At 41.7% G+C, this 8656-nt stretch overlaps 1 protein-coding gene across 5 annotated transcripts in view; it reads left to right on the forward strand.

Annotated features, from left to right (window-relative positions):
* Positions 1–802: 802 nt before the first annotated feature.
* The window catches only part of Klhl15 (kelch like family member 15), a 48588-nt gene continuing 40734 nt past the window's right edge, over positions 803–8656 (forward strand). The window contains exons 1-2 of one of the 5 annotated variants that reach the window (XM_031365003.1): positions 803–855; positions 1421–1621. The gene's annotated coding sequence lies outside the window, so the exon portion shown is untranslated. Of the gene's footprint in view, positions 856–1127; positions 1622–1926; positions 2082–8656 lie in introns of those variants that run through there. The other 4 variants (XM_031364993.1, XM_031365011.1, XM_031364983.1 and 1 more) reach the window with 4 other exon arrangements.

Raw genomic sequence — 8656 nt, forward strand, 5'->3', positions numbered from 1 at the left:
CTACAGCTTCCTTACAGAGATATAAATTTACAAAAATCTTATAGTGGTATTTCCATATTTTTAAATCAAGTAAGGGTAGTATTTAAAAGCCATGACCTAGAATCCTAGAGCAGATTTGTAAAACAAACAGGCAAACAGACCCCTCCCCAAGGAACAGAAATTGGTGCCTTCTGTATATTCGTTTTTGCCTATTTTGATGCAAAACAAATCCGCTTTTTTAGATCGTACTTTTCTACCTCAGGTGAAGATATGCCATTTTCGATGACTTTTTCCATCTCTGGGAAATTTGCATGTGAAACATGTAATTGCTATGCAATAAGCCAAGTGGAACCGTGACGCAATGATTCACTGCAAATTGCCTTATAAAAATGAAGCCATTTGGCATTGATCTAGTCACTTTTATAACAGGTACCAATGGCAAATCTCCCCTCATCGGACGGTCTGCAAGATGCAAAAATGGAATTTTCCGGGTTTCCTAGCCCTCAACTTGCGCACAGTGTGTTCGCCGCAGCGCCACGGGGCCCACCGCCCGGGCAGGCGGAGTGACCCTGCGGCCGGGGGGGGGGGGGGAGGTGCAAAGCCGAGTCTCTCCAGCCCCGACGGCAGTGCTCTGAGGGGAAACCTCATCGGATCCCTCCTGCAGAGCCCGGCTACCTCTTTTCCCTCCTACCCCTTCCCCGCCACGCCAACCCCCGCCCCCGCTACTGTGGCAGGCCCGCCTCTGGGGCAACGCGCGCAGCTGGCGTGGGACAACCCTCCCTCTACCCGATTCCCACACCGGCTCCCGTTCCGTGGCGCCGGAAGTGACGCGCTTGGGCTGAAAGATGGCGGCATTGGCGCTCGACCAGGGGGAAGGTAAACACCCGCCAGGCGGCGCGCTGGCCCCCACGGGGCGCCTTCAGGGGTTAAGGGGGCCTCCCGGGCCTGCTCTCTAACCCATGGCTTCCCGTCGCCGCCCTCTCTTTTGGAGAGGCTTGCTTCCGCGTCCTAGAGACCCTGGCCCGTGCCCCTAGCCCGTGGGCCCCGCCTCCCTGGGCGGGCCCCGGGCGGCTCCCGCGGCCCGCAGGGGGCGCGAGGCCCGGAGCGGCCCCTGGCTCGTGGCCCCCCACGCCCCGCCCCTTTCCCGCCCCTTTCCCGCTTTCCTCCACCCCCGGCGTGGGTGATCCCGAGGCTCCGCGCGCTTTGGGGCAGAAACCCGGAGACGCCGTCGTCTATGTCGTTACTGCTGGCGTTTCTGGTACCCTCGGCCCCCTCGGCTGTCCCCCAGTTCGTGGCCCTGAGGCGGCTCTCCCGCCGAGCCCCGTGAGGTGCCGCGACGTCCCCCGGTATTGGCAAGGCTGGGCCCCGGCCCCGACGCCGCGCGCATCACGCCTAGCCCAACTGTTTGGACTCGCCACTCAACTGCTGTCTTCTTTCCCAGGACTGCTTCGAAGGGGGCCTCGGGCTTGCAAACTCGCCCCCCGCCGGAGCGCTCCGGCCCGGCCAGGGAGCGGCCCCTTGTAGAGGTCCGAGGAGCCTATCGCGGTTCATCCCGGCGCCCGACCCTCCCACCGTTCGGCCACTGGCCCACTTCTTCCTGATGCAGACTGCCGTCCACTAGAGGCTGGACAGGACCCCCGAGGTGCGTAGCCGCCCCTGGCCGCCGGCCTGCAGAGCCCAGGCTTTGCCCGCGGCCCCGAGGAAGGCACGGGTTCCGTGGCCCTCACCGCACTGGCCGCACTCAAACATTTTGTAGATGCTGGGAGCTAATTTGTCTTTGAGTTTACTTAAATTGTTTGAAATGTAAATTTTTTTCTGCGGGGGGGGGGCGAGAGAGAGGAGGAAAAAAAAAAGGAAGAAGCATAATTCAGCCATTTTTTGCAGCATAGAGCTGCAGGTACCATGATTATTTCCCCCCTAACCGGTTCCTTCCCTTTAAAAATCCTGTTTGTGCCTGAAATAGAACTATGCGAAATGTGCGTCGTAATGCATGGAATCAGAATGTCTGGGTCCGACTGAGAAAATCTCTTGCTGAGGAAATCTCGTGCAGAGCCTTAGTTTCTTATCTGTGCAATGTAGTCAATAAGAGCCACATCAGAAAGGTACTGAGGACTGTATGAGGTCATATATGTGAAAATAATCTGTAGCTGTAAAGTGTTGTAGAAAATGAAAGGTCATTTCTTTAGGTAACCTTTGCTTGAGTGGTTAATGTGGCTAACTGTTGCTACCTCTTAATTTCTATATTATAAGTAAAAAAGGAATAGCAGAACAGTGCAGTGATGGATAGCTGTTCGTTGGCCCTCCCCCTACAAAATGCGAAATGCTTATTTAAATAACGGTATCCTTTAATTCAAATTTAATGTTACTGTAGGGCTTTTCATCTTTCTAGGCCTCTCAGCCCCTTTTCTTATTCAGAATATTTAACACCTTATATTTATTTAGTCTTTTTATTTTTAAGAGGTTCACTTCCTTTGTCAATCTGATTTACCGTTGTCATTTTAAAAGTGTGGGTTTTTTTTACTGTCTAGGATTTAATTTCAGTGTTTGCTTTTCGTATCTACACAGCAGGATGACTGAATACTTCTAATCATTTGAAAATGTTTTTTTCAAGAGCTTTACACATGCATTCATGTTTCTCTAATGCTCAATAGATCTAGAAATGTACAGGGAATTTCAACTTTTTATCACTTAATGCAATATTTGTGGAATTCATTTCTCATTTTTAATCACAGCACTTAGTAGGCGCTTTAAGTCCCAGTTCGTCAGGGTAAAGGATGTTAATTAATACTCTATTACCTGTTAATTGGCAAAAAATAGGATAGTAAATATTTGTGGCCCCAAAATAGAATTTACTTTCTAGAATTTCAAAACTGTAGAATGTTTTGGCTTACAATACTCAATTAAAAGTGAAAGGAGCATTTTGGAGTATATTATTTTTAGTCATAATTTTTTTTTTCTGAGTAGATGTTAAAATTTAATTCCCTGGTCCAATGCCAGTGGTCTTTTACAGTATGCTTGTGTGTTTTGTAAAAAGACAGAGTAATGTAAGGCGGGCAGGATTAAGTTGGAAAAGGAACAGCCAGCTTTAAAGTGGCTGCTTTTATATTTTGGATTTATCCTTTGTCCTGAAGATAATTTTTGCAGATGACTACTTTATTGGGCATTTCTGAGTTTGACCTCTCTGCCTTGCTTTGGGTTATCATGGAACCAAGGCTAGCTTGACTGACTTCATGGATGCTCAAAAGCTGGGGTTTATACTTGGTTTAATGATGTGTATAAATTAACATTGTACAATATAAATAATGGTAAAACTTGTGCTAATAATTTAAAATTTTAATTTTTTTACTTAGGACAACATATACCAACAAGTAAAAACATATCATGACAAGTCAAGGGAGATGGGAGAAAGGAAAAGATGTTATATTTTAGTACCTTTAACAGTTTCCCCCTGATTTTGGCCCTGTCCCTATGATGTTGGTGGCCAGTTATCAGGTTCGGGGACTGAATGTTACATGAGGACAATGACTCTTGGTCTGGGTCGGGGATGTGCTGTAGATTAATTTGTTGTCAGACATTTCCTTAGAACTAGAGTGCTATAGCTCATTTGGGCTTTTTTAAAATTGAAGAACAACAAAAGCTGGCCAACGGTGAGGTCTTATAGAAATAAATAGTGGTTTATTAGGAAGGGGTAGAACTCAGAAGACCCTAGCTCCATAATTTGATATCATAACCTTAGGCCAGTAACTTAACCTCATAGTTTGGATTTTTCATCTTTAAATTGAAAGTGGTTATAGAACATGGAAGTTTGTGGAGTAAATTTTTCTGTACATCAGATATTTACTAAGCATTTACTATGTGCCACACACTGTTCTAGGTGCTGGAGATTCAAGGTAGTGTTAATAGTTTTTAACAAGGTTTTGTTTGTTTTGTTTTAGATTTTTCTCCCCTAGTCTTAAACTATAGCCCAGGTTTGCTTTAAAATTGAGGTTATCCTCGTGCCTCAGCCTCCCATGTACTGGAATTATAGGCACATGTAACTATACCTGGCACAAAAAGTTAAAAGTTTGGTGGCCCATTTTTATAGTTTTGGCACTACGAAAGTGGAGACAGTAGGATGGATCAGTTCAGAATCTCCTCAGCAGAGACAGCCTGGAATATGAGACCCTGTCTCAAAAAAAAGTACTTCAGCATTAAATATAGGGAAAAAAATAAAGCAGAGAGTAGAGATATAGATTCTTTGTAGATTCTGTAGAAGGGTTTTGTAATTTCTATTTAAGTTTTGTTTGCTTTTTTTGAGACAGGGTTTCTCCGTGTAGTGTTGGCTGTCTTGAAACTCCTGTGTAGATCAGGCTGGCCTTGAACTCACAGAAATCCACCTGCTCCTACCTCCTGAGTGCTGAGAATAAAGGTGTGTGCCACCAACCTCATTGGGTTCTGTTATATTAAGATGGGTTTGGGGCAAGGGCTCAATGAGGTGACTTTTTCTAGTCATAGATAATCTGGATAGAGTGATCTTAGCCAGAGAGGAACAAGTGGAGTAAGTCTGGTTTTCTAGGAACAGCAGCAACAAAAGGGAGGAAAGGAGGGAGGGAGAGAGAATGTATGTATTAGTTGAAGGAGCATGTCACTGTCATTTTAGGAACCATTGGAAAGGCTCTTTTAAGTCATTTCTGCCCTAGGTATACCTTGTATTACTTACTGTTGGCATAAAAATAAATGACCATGGGGCTGGAGAAACAGCTCAGTGGTTAAGAGCACTGGTTGCTCTTCTAGAGGACCTGGGTTCAATTCCCAGAATCCACATGGCAGCTCATAACCACCTGTAGTTCCAGATGATCCTAAACTATGATGGCTCTCATGGCCACTGGGCACTTCACATGGTACGCAGACATCTGCAGCTAAAATCTATACACATAATAAAATATTAAGAAAGTTTAAAGCATAGATGATGTTTTAAATCTAAAGGTCTCCTAGATCTTTAATTCAAATACATAAGAGGCAAAGATAAATTCTCTGAGTTAAGGCTCTCCAGTGCTACAAAGTGAGAAATCCTGTCTCAAAATAAACAACGTGCTGCCCCTACCCCCCAAATAAAATGTAAGTAGATGCCCTTTGCTTTTTTGATTTCCTTTTTTTTTTTTCTTTTTTTTGAGACAGGGTTTCTCTGTATAGCCCTGGCTGTCCTGGAGCTCACTTTGTAGACCAGGCTGGCCTCGAACTTAGAAATCTGCCTGCCTCTGCCTCCCAAGTGCTGGGATCAAAGGCGTGTGCCACCACTGCCCAGCTTCCTTTGTAATTTTGAGACAAGGTTTCTATATAGCTCTGGTTGTCCTGAAACTCACTTTGTAGACCAGGCTAGCCCCATACTTATAGAGATCTGCTTGCCTCTGCCTCTCAAGTATTGGGATTAAACCAAGGATCAAGCTCAGATCATCAGGCTTGGCAACAGGCTCCTTTTCTCACTGGCTGTAAGGATCCTTAAAAAAATTACAATTATCTGTCTGTTTATTGTGTTTGCATACATGCGTACAGGCCATACAACATTAGTGTGGAGGTCAGAGAACTACTTGTAGGAAGGAGTAGGTTCTCTACTGCCATGTGGGTCCCAGGTATGGCACTCAAGTCATCCTGTTTGGCTGCAACTACCTTTACCCACTGAGTAAGCTTAGTTTTCTCTCTTTATTGTGAGCTCCTTAAAGCTCATTGGTAGAGAACTTGCATCCATGTGTGAATCCCTGGGCTCTGTCTGCCAGCATTGAGGGAAAAATCTAGCTGAATAGTTGAAACAAATAAGAACAGATAGAAAATGTCTCTTTTAGCTGGGCAGTGGTGGCGCACGCCTTTAATCCCAGCACTTGGGAGGCAGAGGCAGGCAGATTTCTGAGTTCGAGGCCAGCCTGGTCTACAGTGTGAGTTCCAGGACAGCTAAGGCTACACAGGGAAACCCTGTCTTGAAAAAACAAAAAAACCAAAACAACAACAACAACAACAAAAAGAAAATGTCTCTTTTGTCTTTGATAATATTTTTGAATTAATTAATACTGCATTGTGAACTTGCAGGAAGTCTATATCATAACATCAGGAGCTTCCAAAAGATTCATGTTAGTTATGTAATTCTTGGGGGAGAATGAAAATGCTAACAGTACATGATTTGTGATTTCGTGTTAAAATGTAGCTTAGAAGATTTGGGATTTTATTTCCCAAATGAGACTGTTCCTAGAATTCTCACTGGATGCAATCTCTAAAGGCCAGGGAAGCTGTTTTCCATGACATCACTCTTGGGCTACTTCTTCTTGTAGTAAAGGAGTATTAAAGATGAAAAATAGTATTGAAATGGGTGGATTTTTCTTAGTTTTCGTATACCACAGGATGACTAAATAGTTATCATTTGCAATTTAGTACTGAGCTATAAAAATATTTTGATGACAAGAATTTCACTATCAAACAAATACACAGTCCTTTTTCCCACATTCAGCTGTGTTTTTTCAGGATTTAGGTAGTAGTATGTATTTAGGGTAAAAGGAACACTTCTTAGAGCTCAAAAAACCCAAAAAAACCAAAACCCAAAACAAAAAAAAAACCCCAAAACCAAACCAAACTAACAAAAAACCATAAAAACCCACCACCACCAACAACAACCAAAAAAAACCCCCAAAACCCAGAAAACAAAATACCAAAAACATAATTTTGAGAAGTTGGCTGCTTTGAGATTGTTGAATTTAAAATTAATGGATAGATTATAGAAATTGTGTGAGATTTTATGATTTGGAAATTAATTCTATTTTTTTTAAATAGTAAGCTTCACACTTTCATTTCAATATGCAAGTATGGCATTTACTTCGTAGGTGTCATTTTTGGTAGAACAGTTTGATAGTGAAGGCAGTATGGAAACATTTACAGTTTTCATTAAGGATAAACTAACTTTGAGAGTCTAGCCTTTATACTAAACAGCTTATAGTTTTATGTGAGTTTTCGGGCAGCTTTGGGAGGAATATGAAAGCAATAAATTACTATGTATATCATAAACATGGAAGCTAGTTGATTTTGAAAGATCTATTTAGTTGTCTAGAATTTTGCCTTCAAATCAGAATGGTAGCCTTCTAACTAGAAGGGAAGCATTTAATTTCTGTGCCTTTAATTTCCTTCCAAATTTACCCCCACCAGACTTCTTTCCTCTGGTCACTAGAGAGTTTGAACTGTTAGAAATTTCAGTGATATAAATAGCTGTAATAGTCTTCCAAGGCAGTGTGTATGTATGTGTGTGTGTGTGTGTGTGTGTGTGTGTGTGTGTGTGTGTGTCTGTGCATGTGCATGCGTGCACTCGAGCGTGTACGCGTGCTCTCTCTCTCTCTCTCTCTCTTGTGTATGTTTGCATGTGTACATGCTTTGTGTAGTCAATTATCTTAACTTCCCTTCACTGATACTCTTTATATCTCTTAGAATTTATTTGGATTGTAAAGAACTTTGGTTTATGTGGGTTGTATTGATTTATGTTGAAACTAATACTAGGGAATTTTAAAATACTTGTAATTCTTTGGAAAAGTAGCCCCCTTAAAGTTACATAAATAATGGTTTTTAATGAAAAATTTCTATCTTCTAAAAAAGTACAAAACTAATTAAACACTTGAAGTTAGGTGTCATGGCTCATCCAAGCACTTGGGAGATTGAAAAAGACTGTGAGTTCAGAGTCAGCCTGGGCTATAGAGTGAGACCCTGTCTCAAAAAACATAAAACAAAAGTTCTTGATAATTATTTTGCTGACCATATTTTTACAAATCTTGCTGTAACATTTGGTCTTATAAAAATATGACAGGTATTCACATTCTGAATACTCATTAAGTGAAAACATCTGAAAATCAGAAAGTAAAGGTGAGAGGTAAGTTTTTGAGAGGGGGGTCTGGGTATTGAATTTAGGAAAACCAGGCCTGCTAGGTAAGTGTGTTACCTCTGAGGTACATTCCTCGTCTTTATAACTACTTTTTGTTAGCCTTGAAGCTTTCTAAGTATTTTGAGAATAATTTTGACCTTGACAAGTCCTTTCAGGTGACTACAACTCTGTAGACCATATCATATACTCAAAGACTTGTATCAGTGTCTCTCCTACCCTACCTCTGTGTGTGTGTGTATATAGTTTTTATATCTATATCTATATATCTATATCTATATATCTATCTCTATATACATACATGTATGTGTATATGTACTGGGACATATATATATATATATATATATATATATATATATATATATATATATATATATATGTATATGTACTGGGACTTGAGCTCTGAATCCAGGGCTCTCTACCACTGAGGTATGGACTAACTCTCTAGCCAGCTCCCCTCCCCCCATGCTTTGTCAGTGCCAAGTTGATAAAGCAAGACACATTGTTCAGTATTTCTTGTTCAGCATGCCTTGTAATTTAGGTTTATTCTTCTTTTGGAAAAAAATTATTTTAAATTCTGAAGGCCAAATATAGAATATGTACACGTTAGGTTTAAAAGTCATAATTTTCCCTGATCTGAAGACATATTATGAGAAATGAGGATATAGAATTTCTGAATATTTACCATCTGTGTATTAGTAATAATTTTCTCAAAAGCCCCTTATTAATTGGATTTTTTCCCAATCCTCGTTGATCATAGAGTTAAATATTTGAGGGTTTTTTTTTTTTTTT

Source organism: Mastomys coucha, chromosome X, assembly GCF_008632895.1.
Source record: "Mastomys coucha isolate ucsf_1 chromosome X, UCSF_Mcou_1, whole genome shotgun sequence".
Lineage (NCBI taxonomy): Eukaryota > Metazoa > Chordata > Mammalia > Rodentia > Muridae > Mastomys > Mastomys coucha.